The following is a 26251-nucleotide window of genomic DNA, read 5'->3' as shown; positions in this document are numbered from 1 at the left end:
CTTTAGTCGTAGTCTGGACAACATCCATGGTCACCCATATTAGTCTAGCTATGAGTCGTACCATACAACTCGTACTCAGGTATTATGACTAGTTTGGTCAAATCATAGGCAAGACAGAATATTTGGGTATCACACTAGTTTGGCTACAGATTGGACTATATGACTCGTATAGAGTCTTTACAACTCATTAGGAGCCAATCATAATCATAATAGAAACTTTTTCGATCCACACTGGTCAGGCTACGATTAGGGTCATACAATTCATAGGGAGAGTAGCTGTCTAGGAAGTAAGCTCATAGGCTAAGAAATTTTCAAGGACCAAAATCCAAGGTGTTTCATTCTCTCTCCCCCCCCCCCCCCCCCCCCCGCAGGATCATTAGTTCTCGAATAATGGGTCAAGTCATCCATTTGCACAATTTAACACAGAGTACAACCATACTTACCTTTAACAAAGACAAAAATTAAAGATATTAGGTAAATACACATACCTCAAGCACGATTATCCAAAGCGAGAAACAAAAATGGATATTGACTTTATGTCCTCTTCAACTTCCCAAGTAGCTTCTTTAATCTTATGGTTCCTCCATAGAACTTTCACTGAATCCACATTCTTAGTCGTCAGATGATGGACTTGCCTATCCAAAATTTCTACCGGGACTTTCTCATAAAAAAGGGAATCCAAAACACCAACACTCTCTAAAGGAACAATCAACGAAGGATCACCCACACACTTCCTCGACATTGAAATATGGAAGACCGGATATAGAACCCAACCTAGATGGAATATTCAACTCATAAGCCACATGTCCCACTCACCTTAAAACACGAAAAGGACCAACATACCGGAGACTGAGCTTTCTCTTCTTTCTAAATTACATCACTCCCTTCATGGGAGATACCTTCATGAACATCAAATCATCTATATTAAAATCCAAATACCTACTCCTCACATCCACATAAGACTTTTGGCGACTTTGAGCGCCCTTAAGTTTATTCCAAAAAACCTTTACCTTTTCCATGGCTTGGTGAACCAAGTCGGGACCAAATAACCTATTCTCGCCAACCTCAAACCACCCAATAGGAGATCTATACCTCCTACCATAAAGGTCTTTGAAAGGAACCATCCAAATACCAGAGTGAAAATTATCATTATATGCAAACTCTGTGAGAGAAAAATGATCAACCCAACTACCACCAAAGTTGATCACAAATGAACTTAGCATATCTTTCAATGTCTGAATAGTTCTCTACACTTATCCATCCACTTAAGGGTAGAAAGCAGTGATAAGGCCCACCTTAGTTCCCAAACATTTCTAAAAAGAACGCCAAGAATGAGACAAGAACCGAGTACCTTAAATAGATATAATGGAAATTAGAGCACCAAACAACATTACGATTTCCTGAATAAACCCTGTACCAAATAAGCAGTCTTCACTGGAAATAAGTGAGCGGACTTAGTCATCCTATTGAAGATGACCCAAATCAAATCAAATTTATTCCGAGATTGCAGAACACCAGTAATGAAATCCATATTAATCACCCCCACTTCCATACAGGTATGTCAATTTCTTGAAATAACCCACTAGGCCTCAAGTATTCCACTTTCACTTACTGATACACCATGCACTTAGCCATAAAATTTTTATATCTCACTTCATGTTATTTCACCAATATATCTTTTTCAAATAGTGGTACATTTTCTTTGAACCTGGATGAACAGTGTACCTCAACTCATGAGCCTCAGCTAAGATCCTCTCTCGCTGCCCATAAACATCGAGAACACACAATCTACCTTGGTACCTTAAGATACCGTCACCACTAATCTCAGAATCCATCACTCTCTAGTGACCCATATCATCTTTGATTATCATCAGAATAGGATTCGAAACTTGCTTTTTCTTTACCTTAGCACCTAGAGAGGACTTTGCCACCTCTTGAATAATTACACCACCATCCTCAGAGTCTAAAAGATGAACTCCAAGAATATCCAAACGGTGAATATCCTTCACCAATCTTTGCTTTTTCTCATCAACTTGAGACAATCTCCCTATAGATAACCTATTACGAGCATCAGCAACTACATTAGTTTTACCTAGATGATAATGGAACCTCATATCATAGTCCTTGAGCAACTCAAGACATCTCTTTTTCCTGAGATTTAAATCCTTTTAGGTGAACACGTACTTCAACCTTTTATGGTCTGAAAAGAAGAAAACATGAACCCCATATAGGTAATGGCACCAAATATTCAAAGCAAAGACTACTACTAACAACTCTAAGTTATGAGTCAGATAGTTCTTCTTATGCACCTTCAGTTGCGTAGAAGCATATGCCATAACCTTACATCGCTGCATTAATATACAACCCAATCCCACATGAGACGTATCACAATAAAAAACAAAGCCATCAATACCCTTGGGTAGGGTTAAAATAGGAGCATAAGTCAACTTATCCTTCAACTTCTCAAAACTACCCTCGCAAGCGTTGGACCAAATGAACTTCATCTTCTTCTGAGTCAACCTATTGATGGGGCAGCAATAGAATAAAAGCTCTCTATAAACCTCCTATAATACCCATTTAAACCCAAGAAGCTCTAAATTTCGGTAGGAGTCGTAGGTCTAGGCCACTTTCTAACTACCGCAACAATCTGTAGATCCATCATGGTCCCTTCGCTAGAAACAACATAACCCAGAAAAGTAACGTCATTCAACCAGACTTAGCATACAAATACTGATCTTTAAGGGTCTGCAACACTATATGTAGGTAAACGATATGATCCTCCTCGCTTGTAGAATATACCAGGATGTCATCAATAAACATAATGACAAATAATTCTAAAATCTAATGGAATACCTGGTTCGTAAGATACATGAATGTCGTCGGTGCATTAGTCAAATCAAAAAACATCACTAAAAACTCAAAATGACCATATCGGGGTTTGAAAGCAATTTTAGGGATATCCACCTTCTTTATCTTCAATAGATGATAACCCGACCGAAGGTCAATCTTAGAAAAGTACTTTGCACCATGTAGATGGTCAAATATGTCACCTTATTCAACTGGTGGTAATCTATACGCATTCAAATGGACCCATCCTTCTTACATACAAAGAGTATTGATATGCCCCACGGGGAAATACTAGGAAAGATAAAAACCTTGTCAAGAAGATCTTTAAACTAATCCTTAAGTTCTTTCAACTCGGTCGAAACCATTCTATAGGAAAGGATAGAGATAGGACGAGTGTCCAGAAGAAGAGCGATCCCAAAATTAATTTCTCGATCGGGATGAACACTAGAAAGATCATCAGGAAACACTTCAGGAAACTCATTGACTATCAAGATAGATGACAAGGAAGGACCCTCGGAGTAGAATCTTTAAATCAAACCAGGTGACACAGACACCCTTTAGTAATTAATTTTCAAACTCTTAGATGAGAAACGAACCTTCCCTTAAGCACTAGAGAACTTCTTTCCCACATAATCACCGGTTCATCTAAGAACTAGAAATTAACCCTTCGATTCCTACAATTAAGATACGCATAACATGATGAAGCCAATCTATCCCCAAGATTATACCAAAATCTAACATCTTCAACTCTATCAAATCTACCAATGTCTCCCTTTCACAAATAGATACCACACAATCCCTATAGACTCTCCTAGCTATGATAGAGTCATCTACTAGGGTAGACACAGAAAAAGGATCAGGAATACACTCAAAATGAAAGACAAAATAAATATAAGGTAGACCCAAGATCTAGCAAACAATACACATCACCAAAAAAAATATTTAGTGTACTAGTAACAACACCAGGAGATACCTTAGAGTCCTGATGGATGGCAAAAGCATACAATCAATTCTAACCAGTACCAGGCCAGAAGTAGCACCTTTTGGTGCAGGAGCTGAAGTAGTAGCAGTTAAGACCTTAATAGCTCTAATAGAAACATCAAAAGAGGGATAGTTCCTCTAAATATGGCCAGGCTACCCAATTTTGAAACACTTATTCCTCCCTATATCATAAAAACCATGGTGTAACTGACCACAAAATCAAAAAGAAGGATACGATGGAGCTGACTGGGACCTACTGGCCTGAGATTGGGTACCTTGTGCCTTAAACCACTGTTTCTCTAAAAGCGATGATCACCAGACAACTTAGGATATGTAGCACTAGCCGTAGAATAAGAACTAAAATTTTCCCACTTCTTCTTAGACCATTGCCTGCCATCTCCACCACTATTCTGTTGGCCTCCACCCTGCTCAGAATACCTGGCCCTCTTACCTTGCCTTTCTCCTATTTTGACTTATTTTTTCTTATCATCTTCAACCTTCTGCATATACACCACAATCTTAGAGATGTCCATGTCACTATTCAACAAGGAGGCCTTAAACTCTAGCACAAAGTCCCGAGACAAGCCAAAAAAAACTTTCTCATATTAGTCCTCATAGATGACACTAGCTTTGGAGCATAACAGGACAACTGATGAAATTTCTAGGAATACTCTTTTACGGACATCCTACGTTGTTTCAAACTCACAAACTCCTCAGTTTTTACCTTCCTCAACTCCCGAGGAAACAAATAATCTAGGAAGGCACCAAAAATCTCATCTCATAGTGCCAACTCCGTGTCATCACCCTAGACTAATACCACTCCCCATACCACTTATATGTCATGTCCTTTAACTAATATATGGCAAATTACATACCTTTAGGGTTAGAAGCATGCATAACCCAAAATATCTTCTCTATCTTATCTATGAACCCTTGAGGGTCCTCTTCAACCTTAGTGCCAATAAAGATTAGAGAATTGAGCCTCATAAGCTGTCTAACCTAAGAAACCTCAGAAAAACTCACAGCAATACCAGCAGAACACAACTGATAGAACTGAGATGTTGCCAACTGGATTAATAGATGGAAAAATTGAGAAAACTAAGCATTAAAATTGTCTCCTTGGGGTGGTGGGGCATGATCATCATTAGTCTGAGGAGATCATGAATGACTAGTAGGGATCGATTGAACTCTATATGGGGTAGTACAATCAGGAGTTGAAGCCCTAGACTGGGTCTAAATTCCATAAGCAAGATAAGTTCTATCCATATTATCCTTGGGTGGGACAGAAGAGGTTCCATAAGCATCAAATCTTTGAGGAGGCATGATCTGAAATGTGAACAATATGAATTAGAAGACATTTCAACACCCTAGACTCTATAGCCCAAAACTAGAATCAACAAGAAAGGGAAACATTCCTAAATATCTCGTAGCCTCTCCTTCATAAATATTATATGCTATATATATATATATATATGAAAGAGACTCTACTTGACACGGCTTTATAGACACCCAATTGACCATGAACCTAGGCTCTAATATTAACTTTTTCATGACCCAAACTAGGTTTTGTCCATGACAGGTATCTCAAGTCCACCGAGGACCAAAGACCATCCCTTTTTCCTAGTTTAATAAAATATGATACACTACTCAGGGATAAAGTTCAAACACATAACAAGATAGAGTAAATAGTAAATCAAAGTATTAGAATATCAAAAACCAATACCCAGTCCATAGTAATCCACAAAGACTCTATACCCAAAAAAACAATCGACATCAAGACATGCCCCCGACCCCGACAATGACAATATAAATATAAAGTCTTTAATTTAAATCTATGAAAGTAGAAATTATAGAATGATTAGGTATTTCGGAGATCACCTATGACTACACAGAAAATGCAAATGTGCCTTCAAACCCTACATCATATGGAGATATAGCATCCAGAGATAGTAGGGTGAGCACAAGCATGTAACTCAGTAAAAGGAAGTAGTACCAGTTAAAAGTTCAATTTCAAACTTATTATATATATTCACATTCATGTATACATATATATAGTAGATGTTAGGGTAGGGAACAAGGTTTAGTATGAAAGTAAAACATTATCCTAGACTATGTATCTCAATGCCTGTTAGCCACATGAACCAGAGGTATCAATGAAGACCAAGAAATGCCTCAACACCATGTCAATCCTAGATATAAAATATATCAATAGTGTAATCCATACAGACAATTATCTAGACCAATCCCCACGTCGACAAATATGAGTTTCCAGTATAAGTCATCGAGACCCATACCTTCACATCTTAGCCACATAACCCCTATTAAGACCAATTAGAAACAAGTTATGCATAATATATTCATTATCAAATGAATCATAATAAAGGCACACCACAGTATCGTCACACTATTTAGCTTGCAAGCTCATAATTATGCCATTACAATTCTATTAAGTAAGAGGAATTCCTTAGAGGAATTCCTCGACCCTCTTTGTTCATTAAATCTAAATATAGCTAACAAGGCCTTCAAAATTCATGTTCATTGTTTAACCCTCTATGCAATGCATTAGTATGGGTGAGCAAGTCAAACCAAGAGACAATTCCGAAATTCAAATCCATTTACAAAAGTGGGTTGAGGGAATACAATTGTTCAAAACCAATTTCCAAGTTCAAAACATTAATTTAGGGGATTACCTCAACCCCCATTCCAATTCTCACAACCAATCATAAATAACTCATGAAAACCATAGGAAAATAATTCAAGGATCAAGCATTCGAAAACCCCCAACCCATGTCAAAACCCACATTCAAATCTATATAATTAAACTATTTAAAACATATGTTTTTCACAAAATAAGATTTAGGGAAGAGTAACATACCTGAAAGGATCATAATTTTGTAGGGAATTACCCTTAGAAGCTCTATACAATCAACCTTGAGAAAACCCTAACACTCTTGCTTGAGAGAATTTATAAGATGAGAAAAGTTATTTTGGTGTGTTATAAATGGGAATAGGGTCCAAATAAGGTTTTAAAGTCGTGGGTCACATTTGGGGAGAAGGTGAAATGTCCAAAGTGCCTTTAATGAAATACTAAAATATTATTGCCCAGTTGTTATGGGTGACTTTATGACTAATAGGGTCACCTTACGACTTATTCCCTCTAGTCGTTGTTTGGACAACATCCATGGGCACCTATACTATTCTAGCTATAAGCCATACCATACGAATCGTAGAGAGTCTTTACGACTCATTATGAGCCAATCATAATCATAATAGAAACTTAGCTAATCTACACTGGTCAGGCAATGATTAGAATCTTACGACTTATAATGACACTCTACGACTCATAGGAAGAGTCGTTGTCTGGGAAGTAAGGTCATAGGGAAAAATATTTTAAAGGACCAAATTTTGAGGTACTTTATCATCACTCAAGGATGATGATCCTAAGGGGGGATAATGTGACACCCCATAAAAATTCTGACTATTTTATTTTAACCCTCCTGCGTGCGTAATGTCAATTTTTGACTTTAATTATGTCAAAGGATGTTAAAAGGACAATTTAAGAAAATTTTAGAATTTTTAAAAGGGGTTCGAGGTCCTTTTGGGAACCCAAGGAAGTGAGGGTCTGTGATATTAGCATGCCAGGGAGGTTAGCCTCCGTGATATTGGTGTGGCATGGAGGCCACCCTTCATGATAATGTCGTGCCACGCTGCTATTTTAATTTCATCTAGTTTTTAATTTTTTCACTTGAGGTGAGGGTCTTTTGGTATTTTTACCCCTTGTACGACCCTTAAACATAAAATAACCCCATTCCATTTAGTTTTCAAAGATAAAATCACTCTCTTTCACTCTTAAACTCAAAACCTAAGAACATATAAGGGTTGGGCTCTAAACTTTGAATTGACTTCAATTTCTTGTGTATTTTAGGCATATTTTTCATCTCTAAAATATAATTTTATATTGTAGAATTAATTGAATAGATTTTCATTGATTTAAAGTATGGGTTTTGAAAATGTATTAAAGAGTTTTGGTTGTTATTGATTGAATTACTTATCTCATATTTTTAATTGATTGTTCATGCTTGAAATTGATACTTTTAGGATTGAATTGGTGCATTGCATAAATGGTTGGAATTGGGGACATGGTTTCCCCAAATTGATTGAAATTTTGGCTTGATAATAGCATTAACCTCAACTCACTTTGTAAACTTGATTTTGAATATGGATAATTGCATGGTTTAACTTGTTTTGAACCTATTGCATTGCATTAAAGGGTAAATGGATAAAAAGCGGATTTGGATGGCCTTAGTGGCCTTGGTTTTAAATTTTAAATATGACCTGGGAGTTAATTTTGTTATATAGATTGGTTTGGCATAAATGTATTAGCTTATAATAATATTGGTATGATGATACCATGTGTTAAATACCTTAATGAATGACTCCAGGTTTAATGGATTTGCTTATGTAAAAATTATTTTAATTTGAACTTAAAGAAAATTGTGTAGCTCACCGTAAAGGTGTAAGTCCCGGAGGGACAAACACCCGAAACAACATTTGCTGGTGTTAGGGGTCTATATGACCATGTGGTTTGTGAAAAATTGATATATATATTTTTGGAAGTCTATTGCATTGATGGCTTTATTTTTCCCTCGGTTTTTCCTTAGTTCATGCGGCTAACACGTACCAGGGCCCTTTCAGTAGAGGGAGCTGAACCTATATAGCCATGGGTGCCTTTATGATGGATCTAGCTTCATAGTTTATGTTAATATTTTAAACCCTCATGTTCATGAACATTTTCCCTATCTCGACATCCTATATATACATATATAAATACAGTGCATATGGTTTATGACTGGATTTTGTTAATTACATTATCTTTATTCCCTGTGTTGCATGTAGTGATTATCATACTGACCATCCCTAGACACTACATCCTTTCATGATGTAGGTCCCAAAGGGTTTTTAGTTTCTCCTATGCAACATTAGGTGGTTGAGCATGTTTTTTGAGTTATTATGAAGTAGTGAGCCTCCATCCATTAGAATACCTTGTCATTTAATTATTTTAGGTCATAGTTAGGGGCATGTATCGATATAGTTGGTATTTCCAGTTTTAGAGGCTTTTGTGGACATGTGTGGGTTTTATGTTGGTTTTGATTCTTAGAGTTTTCTCTTTTGGTTATATATCCCCTTTATTTCTATTTTGATCGGCTCCTGCTTTATTATTATTATCATGCTATTAAAGTTAGGCTAAGGGGGTGGTCTCCAATCCATGATAGGCTTAAGATACCCTTCACGACTAGGCCTTAGTTTGGGTCATGATAGAGGTTCTCAGAGTAAGATCCTCCATGTCAGTCTTATCAATATAAGATTCTTTTCAGTAGACTCATTCATGCTATACTTTAGATTATGGATGGAGGTTAGTTCAGTAATAGTGATTATAGTGAGTAGAGCAATGAAAAATCTTTGATAGGTACACATTTTAGATTTTCTAGCTGAGGTGGCTCTTTTAGGTTAATCAGATCTTCTGGATAGAGTACAGCGCCTGAGACATACTATGATTGTGGGGCCATATTATTTTTCAAGAAAAATTCCTTAGTGTAGAGTAGTAGTGCTTGTAATGTAGAGTATTTAGCCGATTAGGGCAGTGCCACCCCCAGAAAGTGGTGGCATGCATGGTAATAAGGGTGGTACCTAGGGTTCTCAAGGAGGTACTCAAGTAGATAGGATAGGTGGTCGGTCAAGTGCCCAGCCAGGTGGTGAGCGAGTTCATTTATATATTACACCTAGTAGGATTAAGGTGGAGTCTTCATATGCTATTAATATACATATGGTTTTAGTGTGCCATTAGCTAACAATAATTTTATTTAATCCAGGATCCACTTATTCATATGTGTATGCTTGTTAAGCACCACGGTTAGAGTTGTCTTAGGAGTCTTTATTTGTTACATTACGTGTATCTACTCTCATGGGTCATTCTTTAGTAGTGGATCAAGTTTATAGATCATATGTTATGATTGTTTAAGGTTTGATACTCAAGTAGATCTTATTGTGTTATATATGATAGATATTAATGTGATTCTGGTCAGGGATTGGTCATTCCCTTATCATAAGGTCTTGGAATATTTTTCCAAGACTATTACCTTAGTTTTGCCTAGCATACCCTAGTTATGTGATAAGTTATAATTAGTTGTATTTTGATAGGGATTATTTCTTATGTTCGGGATAGAAGACTGATATCGAGGGGTTGTGAGTCTTATCTTACATAAATTCATGATGTTAGTGTGGTGAGTCCTTTGCCCTATTCTGTTTCTATAGTCTATGATTTTATTGATGTTTTTCCTATTAATCTACCTAGCCTTCTTCCTAAGTATGATATTGAGTTTGTTATTGATCTTGAGCTGACCACTAACCTATTTCTATGGCACCATACTATATTGATCCTTTTAAGCTTAAAAAGTTGAACTCTAAGCTTTAAGATCTCTTAGGTAGGGATTTTTATAGACCGAGTGTATCTTCTTGGGGTCTCCTATCTTTTTAATATAGAAAAATAATGACTATATACATATGTGTATTGACTATTTGCTGTTGAATAAGGTGACAATAAAGAATAAGTATCCTATGCCGCACATTGATGATTTGTTTGACCAGCTTTAGGGAGTTACAATGTTTTCTAAGATTGACTTAAGATTTTATTACTATCACTTGAGGATTGGGGCTCAGTACATTTCTAAGACAACCTTCAAGACTCACTATGACCATTATAAGTTCTTAGTGATATCTTTTGGTTGACCAATACCCACCTGCATTTATGAATTTAATAAACCAAGTGTCCACGACCTATTAGACTCCTTTTTGATAATTTTAATTGATGATATCCTTATGTATTTAATGCGTAGGGAAGATCATGAGCAATACTTAAGTATTGTGCTGTAGACTTTGAGAGATCATAGGTCTTATGCCAAATTCTCAAACTGTCTGTTATGTTCCTAGGACATGTGGTGTCTAAGAATGAGGTTGTGGGAATCGAACAAAGATTGAGTCTATTCGTGATTGGGACAAACCTATGTTGCCCACATAGGTTTGTAGCTTTATTGGTTTGGTGGGTTACTACAGGTAGTTAATTGAGGGTTTTGCTTTTATTGCAGTGCCAATGACTAGTTTGACTAAAAAAGAGGCTCTATTTTAGTGGTCCAAGGAGTGTGAGCTGAGTTTTCTGAAGCTCAAGGGTTTACTCACTTCAATACTTATTTTGACTCTGCTTATTTAGGGTGAGGGGTTTATAGTATTTCATGATGCTTTTGGTGTTAGTTTGGTTTGTGTTCTGATGTAGAGGGTCAAGTTATTACTTATGCATCTAGGCAACTGATGGTGCACGAATGCAACTATCCACTCATGATTTGGAGTTGGCAGCAATAGTTTTTGCACTTAAGATTGGAGGCATGACTTATATGGAGTTTGTTGTGATATCTGCATAGATCATCGTAGTCCTTAGAACCTTATAGCTCAAAGGTAGCTTAATTCTAGACATGCAAATGGAAGGAGTTGCTGAAGAACTATGATATCTCTATTTTATACAATTCGGAAAGGTAAATGTGGTAGTGGATGCCTTGAGCCAAAAGGTGGTAAGGATGAGTAGCTTAGTTTCTATTTTCAATTTCTAAGAAGTTGCTGGCTTGGGAAGTCCAGTCTTTAGCCAGCTTAATGGTTTGACTTGATATTTCAAAATCTCGGAGGATCCTTGCTAGTGTTGAGGCTCTTAGAGGATCCTTGCTAGTGTTGAGTCTATGTCTACTTTTTTCTAGTAGATTTGGAGTCCCTAGTTTGAGGATAGTAAACTTTGTGGCATCCATGATCAGGTTTTGAGGGGTGAGACTAGGAGGGCTACCTTGGATTCAAAGGGTATTTTAAGATATGATGGTCGCATTTGAGTTTTTAGAGTTGGAGACATGATTAATTATATTGTGGGAGGCTCACAGATCTTGATATTCTAGTCACCCCAGTATAACTAGGATATATTGAGATTTAAGGCAACACTACTAGTGGAGTGGTATGAAGAAAGTTAAAGAAGAATTTATAGCTCATTGTCTATGTTATTAGCAAGTAAAGGCCGAGCATTATAGGTCTGGTGTCCTAATTCTGAGATTACTTATTCCCGAGTGGAAGTAAGGAGTGGATAACTATAGACTTTGTTAGTGATTTCCTCACACTTTCCGTAGTTCTGACTATATTTGGGTCATTGTACATCGGTTGACAAAAGGCACATTTCCTTTCCGTTCAAATATCTTTCAGTGATGAGAGGTTCTCTTTTATCTATGTTCTTAAGATAGTTTTCCTGCATAGAGCACTTAATCTATTATTTCAGATAGAGGCTCAGTATTCACTTCTAACTTCTAGAGGATTTTTCAGGAGAATTTGGGTACTTAGAACCTAGAACTACACCGAAAGGGCACAGTAAGGATTACTATGGTCCACTTATACTCAGTGGGTATCATAGGCCGACTAAGTAAACTAAAAAATAAAGCATACAAAATACACACTAATGGCATGTCTCCTTCAACCAGAAAATATCCCAAACGGTTGCCTGTATTGTCCACACTAATAGTTATATAATATTTACATACACCATCACAATATGAAAGAGGAGTACAAGCATACAAGTATCACCACATATGCAATAAGAAAAAGGCAATACACATAGATAGGTTTTATATCGAGGAAAATAATACATCACAGAAATATACAAGAAAATAATACATCACAGAAATATACAAGCTAGATACAAATTCAATAGAGATGATAATGATAATACTAGTGATGATGATGATGATGATGCCTGAGGTTGTTGCACAACCTTTTTATACACCTATGGAGCAAAAGCTTCCCGACATAGGATACATGGGGGGTCTTCAACCCGTATACAACACATATCTAATACCAATATCCATAAATCGTCTTCAGCACATCCTTCGGTAGAGGGTTTTAAGATTTCATATTTTTCATCAAAAAAGCTAGTGTTTCAAATATTTCTATGATTGTACCAATGTTTAATGAATGTGTATCATATGAGGATGTAATGCTCACAACCAACCAAAATGTATATTTCCATATCCAACCAATATACCAACCAAGTGAGACAACAATACACTTAATACTTCCAACTATCCATGAATGCCAACATAAACCACATGCCAAGAGAGTAAAATATAATTAACTACATCATTGATACCACATTGGGCCTTTTCATTATACGAGACAAAGTTAATTTCATATAGTCACAACCAACAATATCATATAGGACCCCTAACGGTCCCATATAGCAAATAATATTCCAAAACTACCAAACACAACAATATATAGGCTACCACACGGGCATAACACAATAATTAAATCTATTTTTATGATTAGTTCCCACATCCTTAATATGCTTTTGTATCGACATTAACTACCCAGCCAGTCTGAAGAAAGTTAAAGCCATAACTTACCTCGAATACCAAAAATCAGCCTGAAAGCATTCAATTCAAAGACTTACTCCTCATGAGAGAACATGAAATCAACTAAAACATAGAAATATAGAATCTATGTGTTAAAAGAAAGACAATGATACTGATATTGCTTATTTTTTAGTTGGAGTCAAAACGGATCCCCGAAATGGATTTTTGAGAAAAAGGGTAAATCATAATTTTATTTTTGAATCATGTTCCCCATATCTTTAGGAGTAGACCTAAGATAAAACAAATTAAAATGAGGTCCAAATTGAAGAAAAATAATGTTTAAGCTTTACTGACAAAATTCTTTAAAATTCATTTTAAAAATTGAGAATTGATGTTGTTTTAAAGATGAAATCAAAATAGAAGTGATAAATATGAGATTAGAAACTCACATTAGTGAAAACAGGCTGAAATCGAGGTTTAAATTAGAGAACTAAAATTTTTAGGTCTTGTGGGACAAAATCCCCAATTTCTACCTATTAATATGAGTTTAAACAAGAATTACGTGATGAATTTGGAGAAAGAAGTTGAAATAGGTGTTATTGAGCTTACCCAAGCTTAAAAGTGGAAGAAATATCTTAAAATCACTAGCCCATAAGATTTAAGTCTCAAAATGGTGAAATATAGTAAAACATGGGTATTTATTGGGCCAGGCATCGCATACGCAATCACCAAGTCACTTAGGAGATACTCATGCATGTTGGTGGTGTTTCATTTGTGATATGGTCCTTGCATGGGTAAATATCATAATCGTGATTGGAATATTGCACGACATGCGTGTCTACTCGCTGAGTTGTGTAGGCAACTGTTCTCTCGCGAATGCGGGTGCACCAGTTGGACATTTGAAGTATTCCAAGTCTTCATAGACCCTTCAAGATTCACCCAAAATCCTGTGAACGTAAAGCAACTATGCTACCCTGATGCTCCAAACTTTATGGCGATATCTGATTTTTGAAAGGACGTCGTTTTCATCAAGTTGACCCCCAACGCCTAATTTTACTACTTTTCAAAATAAGGATCAAAATAAGATATAAAAGGCACAAAATCAAAAAAATCATATTATCAACCTAAAATTGATGTTCCATGTCTGTTGGCACAGTCCAATTTTCCATCCGATAAGCATATTAATAAATATTGACCAAAGTTAACTATAAGACTTTTGAAGCCACCAAAAACTATAATTTAACATAAATTACACTAAAATGCATTGAAAATTATGTCAAGCATCCGCATACCCCAAAAATACCATAACGCAACCACGAAGAGGGGTAAAATGGTCAAATTACATAAAAATAAATATTGTACATAAATCATCAAACATCGGGTTGTTACAATATTAATCTCTAATATGTTGGTTTGAGACCTCTAAAGTTAGGCTTTGTAGTATAGACTTACATTGTAAGTCGTTGGACATGGTCTAGGTAATTCAGGAGAGGTTGAGGGTAGCTCTGAGTAGGCAAAAATTATGCTAATCATAAACTTTATGCCTTGAGGTTTGCAGTTGGTGATTGTATTTTCTTGAAAGTATCGCCCAAGATAGGCGTGATAAGATTTAGGAGGAGGTGCAAGCTCAACCCCGAGTATATTCGATCATTTGAGATGCTTTCGATAATTGGAGAGGCAACTTATGAGTTGGCCTTACCCCTCAAATTTGCAATTGTGCATCTAGTTCTTCATGTCTTTATGGTGTAATGTTATATCCCTGACGAGTATCATATGCTTCAGTAGGACTCAATTTAGTTAGATGAGAGATTGACCTTTATGGTGAAACTAGTTCTTATATTAGCCAAGAATGTCAGAATGTTGCGCTCTAGAGAGATTCTGATAGTTAAGGTTCAATGGATACACCACCTTATAGAGGAGGCTACCTAGGATATCGAGAGTAAGATATGGGATAGTATTTCCACCTATTTGAGCCTTCACATACATCTTGGCCCTTTACTTTCACGGACAAAGGACCTTTTAGTACTAGATAATGCAATGACCCTCTAGTATATTTCTACATTTCCACACTATTTTTCATTTAAAGCCTCTCTATAGTTGCCATAAGTCATTTATGACTTATTAGAGTTGACAGTTGGTTATTGAGCATATCATTAGGTTTTTAGAGCTAATTATCTGTTTTGATGTTTTTACTATTCAAGATTGGGTATTAAGACTAAACTTGAGGTTAACAACTTTTGGTTCAGGTCTCGAGGCTTTTGGACTCATTTTGGGATATTAGATGGATATTGGTTAAAATGACCCTTAAGTGTGCGACCCACATTTCATCAAATCAACTCAGATGAAAGTCGCCCTTAAGTCTAGAATGTTGAATTTGGTAGGTTATCATAGTTTATTTGCATTCACAATATTCCAAACAAATTTGAAGAGTCCGATTGAAAACTTGGCAAATGCCTAGTTCAACTGGTGCAGGCTAAAAATGGCCTTCGTTATTATGATGGCTTAGCTGCATTTGCAAAGGCTAAGGCGATTGGCTATCGTGATTGCCATGACACTTGTCGCATTCATGAAGGCTAAGTTTATTGTCTATCATATTCGCTAAGTATTTTGTCCGACCAAAAAAGGTGCCCTTCTTTATGATCATGGTGGACTGGCCACTTTTGTAAAGAGTAAGCTGGATCAGGCCTAACGTTTGTGATGGGGTCTTCGCATTTGCGATGAAGGGACCACTGACAGTATATATTGTAGTGAAATTGACATATCTTCCAATTTTATAAGTCCTAAATTATTTTAATTCCCTAGAGAGATAAGAGAGTGAGAGGATCGATACGATACGTTTGGGGTGAGCTGAGAGTTCGTGGGGACATTTTCTCGTCAAGGATTATCATAAATTTCCTTTAATTTCTTATTTAATTCTTTGCTTTAATCTCAAAATCTGTAGTCCTTTATGAGCTGATTTGAGGGTGTAATTATTCTCAAACTTCACCTATTTTTTAGGGTAAATGACCCTTGAGCTTAGAGGGACATGTTGAGGTTTCAAAATTGTAATTCTGCAAGTGGGCCCCACATGAAATTTTTAACTCTATTTTGGACCCAAAGTGTTTATATGCGATATTGGTATTGTTATTCTTGTATTAGTGTGTAGATAATTATTTTGATAGTGTGGCATCATGTGGAGGATTCTCAGAAGGAATAACTCTGATTTAGGGCATTCGTCGGTGTCTAGATAGGTTAGGCTTACTTTCCTCATGGATAGAGCTTTATTATGATATTAATATAGTAGTATGTTAGATTTGGAGTGGTATTTACAGCTTGGTTCCACATTTGGAATATTTACCATGTTAAAGAGTCTTTTAGGTAGAATTGACCCATTCCTCCTTCCCTTTAGTTAAGTTATTGCCGTAGGACTTATGTAGAATGATTTAGCCACAGGACTTATGTAGACTGATTTAACACCTGGTAGTAGAACTTGGGAGACTTAGTATAGGATTAATAAAAATTATCATAGTATGGACTTTCAGAGTATAGTAGCGGTCCCCATTAGCACTTTTAGGCCAAATATCCCAATTAGCTCCTTGTAGACCTGGGAGCCTTCTTTTATATCATTACATTTATTCTTAAGCCTTAGTATAATTTAGAAAACTTTCCAACTTTTGAATGGACTGTTACCTTGTACTTACTTTAAAGATCAGTTTGTGTCTACACTTACTATTCACTTATGATGCTAAATATCCTGTTTGAGTCTAAAACATTTAATATTAAAGTCTGATTCAAGTCCAACAATTATTGTTCGCTTATGATATTAAGGATCCAATTTGAGTCTGGTGGTTTTGTTAAGAAAGGGGTTCATATATATGGTTTCGAATGTCGGTTACCTTATGTTATTATTATCGTCAATAGTTGATCTGATGTTGATTTATGCACCTGAGTATTGTTATCCGACATTAATTAGCCTTATTTTGAGGACTGATTGTGTGATTAATGAGTAAATATTGATATAATTGAGCATATAAGTGTTAAAATACCTTATTATAATGTTTAAGGTGTGTTTCAAATAGGTTTGGAATCAATTTAGTCACTTGAGGTTAGACGAGAAAACTAGTGTTACTGCTTAACCTATGTGTTGTTCTAGTTCATCTCGATGGATTCTAGTGTGAGTAATGAGTTACTAAGGTTATAAGTGTGTAATTATGTGTGTAATTACTTTTTTATAGTGTTTAGGGTTCAATTTATATAAGCCAAGAGACAAAACACTAAGTTAAAGATTAAAAGGACAAAACTAGTACTCTTAGCTTAAGTTACTAGTTTATTTTCTTGGATTGTATGTTGTTTTGAGCTCTAATTAGTTGTGTTTGGTTCTATAGGATGCTTGGTGAGTTGATCATAATGATATATGGATGATGCACAATCTGTAAATAAATTAGAAACATCACCATAAAACACTTGGGACAAGAATTGACCAAAACTGGACGCTTTGGAGACATTGGCGTGCCACAGACCTTAGGCACCGCTTTAGGGCCGTTACACGGCCTTAGGAGATTCCTAAATGACTAATTCAAGTATCTAAACATAATTAGGGCATGACATGGACCCTATACACCGCGATAAGGGAATGGCACGACCTTAAGTCAAAATCGACTGCTTTGGCCCTACTATAAATAGGACACTTAGTTGTTATGTTTGACACCTTGGACAACCTTTGGACTTGAAGGGATATTGGTCATGTTTGACACCTTGGACGACTTTGGGACTTGAAGGGAGGTTGTAGAACCTTAAATTAGGATTTTTATTCCATTACTTTGATTTGTTTATGCATTTTAACATGTATTCATTCATTGTGATTACGGTTGCGTCCATAATCAGCTAAATACTTTTTTCGTGGGTAAGGCCAATAACATGAGTATTATAGTTATGAATTGATTTGGTTTGGTTATTTATCATATTTGGTTATTTATTTATCCTTTTTATCACTACTTTAAGGCTTCATAACCCTTATAATACATACATAATCATCTTGTGAATCCGAAAGGAGGAACAAGAGGATAAAACGTGGGATAGATAAAAATGGTATTGTGATATTCTAATTTAATGAAGTTATAATTTGGATATATGATAGAAATATACCTAAGTGTCCTATATGGTTAAATTATGGGATGAAAATATTAATGCATTTAACTTAATTCTCGTATTTCTGCTCAACGGTGTAGTTGTAGGGCTGAGTTAGAGGCCGTAGTCATAGTATGAACCTTGTCAACCAACAGACAAGACAACTAACCTAACCAATGAAGTCTATAATGTAGTATGATTGTTTGCAGTGCTTTAACCCTGGTCTTGTCCTCATTGATTGTTCAAACTTTAATTTACCTCATTATTAATTTTACTTTAGTTGTAACTTTCAAACAATCTTTGGTTACATAGCACTTGATTAATCTTAATAGTTGAACTAGTCTGGGATAGTTATTAACACGAGTATCTGAGGGATTGATACTTGGCTTGTAAAAGGTCACTATATTACTTGGTGAGACTACGTACACTTATGTGTGCGCTTGGGCGCGATAGTAATTCTCTCTTAATTGTATCCATCGAGCTTATGAAGGTTCGGTTGAGTTATTTTCCTCTTTTGTGTGTCTTTTGGGATAATGGGGCCCTAGTTAGGCTATAGTTATCTTATATTCCTTTTAGTATTATCTACTTTATTATTTACTATTATTTATTAGTCAGAATATTATTTTAGGTTTGCCCTTTTATCCCTAACCTTAGGTCACATTCTCGCATCATATTATGTTTTTGTTATGATTTAACTTAGTCGATCAATAATGCCTACTGAGTAGTTGTTATTTTGATACTCATACTAAACTTTTTCATTTTTTTTTTGATGCAAATTCGAGTACTGGTTGTCCCTATTGACATTCTATTCAGTGCATTCTAGAGTTTAGAGATAGGGTGAACTTTCGGAGCCGGAGTTGATTCTCTCTCCTTCTACTATTTTTGGGCAGTCTTTCTTTTCGAGACTATTTGTATATTGATAATATTAGTACTCTTATTCTTTGATTAGTGGCTCTTGTACCGACCTTACTAGGTCGTGGGATACTCTTTTACTCTTTTCTCTCTCTTTATCTATCCATTTATCTATCTACTTTGTCTTTAACCCACTAATAGATAAACCATATGGTAGTCCGAAATGACAAGTAATGTTAGTTGGTGGAAGGTATAATAAATACCTAAATTAAGCATACAAATACAATCTATTTGTATGCTTAATTTAGGTATTTATTGTACCTTCCACCAACTAACATTACTTGTCATTCCAGACTACGATTTGTTTTATATACTGGTGGGTTAAAGTAGATGTCATCATGACTTGTAAAATCGAATTGTGCCAAGTTACTACCACTATTGCCGTAGATATAATTATTGCAACAATTATTATAATACTGCAACGATTTATTTTAGAATTGTCAATAAGGGCCGAAACATAGTTTTTGCTTGCAGATATGTTGACAAAAGGGCTAAGTAGCTTGACATAGTTTTCTATTATCCAAGCAGGGAGTTGTTGATAATTTCCACCGTCCAGCTTGAGGGGAGTATTAGAACTTACAGAAATTAGTTAGTCGGTTAGAGACACTGTTAGTGGAGTTGATTAGCTTTTGATAAAAGGTCTTGATTGAGGTGGTTAGATTAGAGAAATGTGGCCAGCTGTACTTACCTGATTGACGACAATATATAGCAGACCTTGTGAACTCATAGCTTAGCAGTTAAGAACAATGAATGAAGAAGATCAATTTCTCATTTTTCTCTCTTCATACTCTGTTCCATAGAAGCTAGAAGTACAGTTTTCTGCTTGATTCTTGCTTGATTAAGCATATTTTGACAGTAACTATAGTATCTACACATTAGTTAATGTATCTATTTAGGGATATTTATAAGCGTTTATATATTAATAAAATAACACTTTTGTTTCCCCCTTACAAATGAGCATTTACTCAATACCATCTATGGTATATGTTACAATCACTGCGCCGTCTTCCTGAAATTCCAAAAGAATTTGAGATAGCTCGGGATTTTTGATTGGTATTATTATAAAACAGATTTTATAACATCAAAAGAAAAGTTGTAATATGAAATCCAAGATACTATGCATTATGAAATCCAAGATACTATTACTCTAAATATTTCTTATGGTAAGTAGTTTAATATGATGCAACTTGTTAAAAAGTTTTGGCAGGAAATTCATTTTTTTTTAAGCTTCTACACTTGTTGACATAGTAGGCTATTCATTAACATGTCATAGAGAAGTAACTACATTCTTTTTTTTTCCTATATAAGTAGTAAATTTTCTAATGCCCAAACATGTCATCTTATAAGTTCTCAAAATGAAGAACCACTATAACTTTCTTCCTATTCTCCTTATGCTGATATTTTTGTTAGGTCTTGTTTCTCTCTCTATAGGTAAGTATTCAATGTTTACAATATTTATCTTCCATTTTAACAGCTTTTTTGCAAATCACTTTTTTTTGTTCGTGCCTTGTTATTTAACTGTTGATCAATTTTTCAGTAATTTGATTAATTATTCTTTAGCTGTAGGACAATAAAAATTATGTTCAACTACCTTCTGTATAAAAGGTGAGTGTGATACTATTACGAGTCAAGATTGTCTCAGTTTGGGAGTTAGAATATTTCCATCAAGCTCAATGGTTCAGAATTGTGTGTGTGGTCCTTGTGAAATAAGGAATTTCAGCATTTGCCATTGTCAAATCTTTTTCAAAAGAGTTATTCCACCCTCAACATCCAATCTATTCTAGCTAATCCCATTTTTATATGTTGATTAATAATCTGTTAATGTTATAGTCTATTTTGATTTATTTTTGTTGGTTGGAATTTAAAAGGACTTCATTAGTTCAAAGACTAATTATTCGTGCAAGAAAGATTGATATGTTATGTATATATCAATACTAGTTATGTGCGTGTCCCGTGTTAATTTGTGTCTATTCATTCAAATTGTATACAATCTATGAAACATATTCGTATAATGAGGAGAGGCGAATCAAGAATCTGAAACTTCTGAGTGCCAAGCAGACATATTAATTAGTTTATTTGAACAACCTCAGGCTTTAATCCCACACAAAGAACAAAAGCATAAAATTTTCAATTAGATAACTAATGCTATAAATATACATCATTCATTATTTTATAATTATTCTCAATGAGTTTTCATATTTTGAAAATGGCCAATGAGAGCATTATTACTTGCATTTATAAATACATCACGTTTTATGTAACAAACTAAACAATCATTTAAATTTTGATAACCAACACTATTTCATATTTCATCATTTATAGCAACAGGTCAATTCGAAAAAAATTTAAAAATAAAAATCATTTCTATTTCATTAGAAAAAAAATAATTTTATTATTATCGAAATAAAAATTAATGATAGGATTATTACGATCTTTTATATATATGTGTGTGTCACATATTATCACTTAAAACTTACAAAAGATATTCTAATCTTCTATATATATTATAAAGTAAAAGACGAAGCACCACAATTAGCCAAGTGGCAGCGTGAAATATTGCCAAGTGTACAATTTTAGGATAAGACTAATATTATTATAATAAAAATTTGAATTAAAAGATCAGAGATGTTTGAATTTGAAAGTATTAGACTTTTTAAGAAAAGATTATCATTAACTTGAACTCCACTATAATAATAATAATAATAATAATAATAATAATAATAATAATAATAATAATAATAATTTCTATGTACAATTAAAATTATTTCTATAGTTAAATAAAAGAAAAAGGAGATAAAAGAAACAGTTAGGCAAAAGTTTAAACAAAGTCAATATATTAAAAGGAATAATAATAATAATAATAATTTAAAAAGTGACATACACGTCCCTTATCATAATTATGTTGATAAAGATCACTATCAAATTTGAATTGAAAATCAATAGATTGTGACTTCTCCTTTTTAATAGCTGTGGCTGAAAAATTATAACTCTCTTGACTCCTCCTTATTAGCAACTATGAAATTTTACTTCTTTATTTTTTAAGTTAATATTTATCTAAATCAATATCATAATCAATTAGTTTGTTGAATTCAAATTTAAATAGAATTTGAGTTAGAATAAATTTCTAACTTCTTAACTTCTCTTATATATACTTCTATAATAATATACAATACCAAACTTTATCCTCTTTTCTTTTAGTTATTTTATACTGATCATCAGTTTTCTTTATGAATTTATTTACTCCATTCTTCGTGTTCTTCACTTTTTTTAGAAACTTATTTTGTTTTTAACATTTTCAATTTTATATGCAAATGAGTGGTGATGAAAAATGTACGCTAATCTATTTTTCTATTATATTCACGTCTGAATTCAAGCAAGTAATATTTTTTAAATATAATTTTATTTATTTGATTTTTGATAACGATAAATACATTCAACTACGTAAATAATTAAATAAAATCACCTTTAGTTAAGAAGTCAAGTTGATTCTTTTTATTACTACTTTTATATTGTTATTTCATTAAAATAAATATTCATATTTATTACTGAGAAATAATATAATAGTTGAACGTGATGCACAAATAGATAAAATAGTACTCTGCAAATAATATCTCTCTAGCTTTTAAAGTAATATGATTTAACATGCATATTTAAATATAAAATAATTAAAATAATATTTTAATATTACATGTACATCGCACGAGTACATATATTAATGATAATGACGTCAAAAGTCAAAAGTAAACGGTAGTTGTGAACTTTTAGATTTTGCTTATAATTCATTTAATATTATTTTTCTATTCCCTTCGTTACACAATAAGTTAATTATTGGAGCATTTTGTAGTGTTCAAAATAAGTCAATAGTTCACAATTCAAGATAGATGTTGAAATTTTTTTTTAAAATTTACCCTCCATTAAATGTACATTGGAAGTGATGTTTCATTATTAAGGTTTTGAAATTTAAAAAAGGATAAAAATAAAAAGCATGATAAGTTTATATCTTTGTTTTTTTTCTTAACATATGTGTTAAAATTTAAAAATTAACTTATTAAGACATTGAGGAAGTACTATATGTTTTCATCTGCTAATATAAAAGTGAATGGTAGTCATAGATTAGTGGAAATGACACATATCATCAATCAACATCAACATTGAGCAAAACAGGAAAATATTTCACAGGAGGGGATTTAATTCTTAAATTTATTATTTGTATTTGTATATAATAATCAAATATCATGAAGTCAATTATAAATATAAAAATAGATAAAATAATTCTGTTAATTACAAAATATAAATACATAGACAAGAATAATAAAACAATGAAAACTTCAAATGAAACAATAAAAATCAATTCACAAAATACAAAATATACAAATACATTAATTTATGTATGAAAATCAACTAATAGCTGCTAAAAGTGTATAATGACTAATTTTTTGGTAAAGTAGGAGAGAGAAATGAATTTAGAAATTGATTCGACAAGAAAAGAGGAGTGAAAATATGAACAGAAACTTTTTCTAGTTGTATTGGAGGAAAAAGTGAGATATTTGACAAAATATTGCTATAAAAGTTTGGATGATAAATATTTTAAACTGTTGTTTTCCATCATAATTATAATCTTAGAATTGTAACACAAAGTATTTTTTTTAATAAAAAAAGGCGTAAAGAGAGAAATATACACACATATATATCTTCTATTATTATTATTATTATTATTATTATTATTATTATTATTATTATTATTATTATTATTATTATAAGAGGACAAAGCACCATAATTAGCCAAGTGACAACCTATGTGGCAACATTACAACAACAACAAACTTAGTTTATTCCTATATAGTGGGGTCTTGGAGGAGCTTCAGGATAAGTACAAAGGTTGTTTCCGATAGACCCCGACTCAAGACAAGGATATGTGGTAACATTAGGACAAGATTAAAAGATAAAATATATTTAAATTTTAAAATATTAGATTTTTTAAAGAAAATTATTTTTTTATTAACTTTAAATTAGGAATCTATAGGTAAAAATTCTAAATAAACTCTAACAATTTCATCATCATCATAATAATAATAATAAAAAGAACAACAACAATAACAATGTATTAATAAATAGTAATAGCAGTAACAATAGTAGTACATGTTGGATGTTAGTAGTAATAGTAAGTAAGTAATAATAATAATAATATAGTAATACACGTCATTGCAGCTGTAGTAGATTATGTTTGAATCATTTCGACCCCAAAAAAAAATTATGTTTGAATCCATAGTATAATAATAATAGTGAGTAATATATTATATTTTAGTAAAAATATCTTAAATGTTAAATAAAAGATAAAATATAATAATAATAATAATCTCATTTATTTTAAATTATTATATCAATTCAAATATATAAATTATTAGGTAAATAAATACATTTCATTTTTAAAAAATAAGAATAAGAAAGAATAAAAAAAATAATTTTTTTTAACAAATTTATATGATGTTTAAAATTTAAATTAGAATGAAATTCAAATCAATGTAAAAATATGGAGAGTCTTAATGTGTTGAATCATGACCACAGGTTTTTAGGATTCAAGATTTATCCTATAACTTGAATTCAAATATGTTAATTTAACTAAACTTTATTTGTAAGTTTGATAATTAATATAAAAATGTAATTAAGAAGAAGAAGAAAAAGAAGGAGGTAATTTTATACATGTATTAAATTATGCAAGTCACAACTCTTGAAAAGCCACTAGACAACTTTAAGACAATGTTAGTAATATTGTATGTACAAATTTTAAATTAAAAAATAAAAGATATTTAAATTTAAAAATATTAGGCTTTTTAAAAAATAAAATCTCATTAACTCTAAACTAGGAATCTAAAGAGTCTTAAATAAGCTCTAACTATTTCATAATAATAATAATAATAATAATAATAATAATAATAATAATAATAATCTCATTGGTTTCAAATTATTTTTCAATTCAAATAAATTATTAGTTAAATATACATCACATTTAAAAAAAAAATAAACAAGGATAAGAAAGAACAAAAAATCAATATTTTTTTAACAAATTAATATAATATTTGAAATTTGAATTTGAATGAAATTCAAATTAATGTGTAAAATGGAGAGTCCTAATTAATTTTGGATCATGACTGCACGTTTTTTGAATTCAAGTTTTGTCTTTTAATTTAAATTCATATATATTAATTCAGGTAAACTTTAATTTTAAGTTTAATTAATAATTAATTTAAAAATGTGATTTTTTTATTAAAAAAAGAAGAAGAAGGTTTTATACATGCATTAAATTATGCAAGTGACAACATATTCAGAAGCTACATGACAACTTTAGGACAAGGTTTATAATATTATAATAAAAGTTTTAAATTAAAATATAAAAAATATTTAAATTTGAACTACTATGCATTTTGAAGAAAAAAAAAAGTTTTTCATTAGCTTTAAACTAGGAATCTATAGTCAAAGAGTCTTAAACAAACACTCACTATTTCATAATAATAATTATTATGATAATATTAATAATAATAATATTAATAATAATAATAATAATAATAATAATATATTAATAAATAGTAGTAGTAGTAGTAACAATAGTAGTATATGCGGGATATTAGTAGTAATAATAGTAAGTAATAATCATAATAATGTAGTAGTAATACATACTTTTTTTTTTTTATTTCCCGTCCAGTGTTTGGTGCACGCATTGAAGCTTTGACTAATCTGGATCACACGTTGTAGGGTCCATTAAGAGAGTAGCGCTCCAAACAGAATTTTCTCAATATCCAAGGCTCGATACCCAGGACTCGAACCCGAGACCTCTGATTAAGGGTGGAACAGTCCCACGACTACACCACAACGCATGTTGGTAGTAATACATACCTAATAGTAGTAGTTGATGTAATAGCAGTAGATTATGTTTGACTAATAATAATAATAATAATAATAATAATAATAATAATAATAAT

The sequence above is a fragment of the Capsicum annuum genome, chromosome 9 (genome assembly GCF_002878395.1).
Source record: "Capsicum annuum cultivar UCD-10X-F1 chromosome 9, UCD10Xv1.1, whole genome shotgun sequence".
NCBI lineage: Eukaryota > Viridiplantae > Streptophyta > Magnoliopsida > Solanales > Solanaceae > Capsicum > Capsicum annuum.
This window is presented reverse-complemented; position numbering follows the sequence as displayed.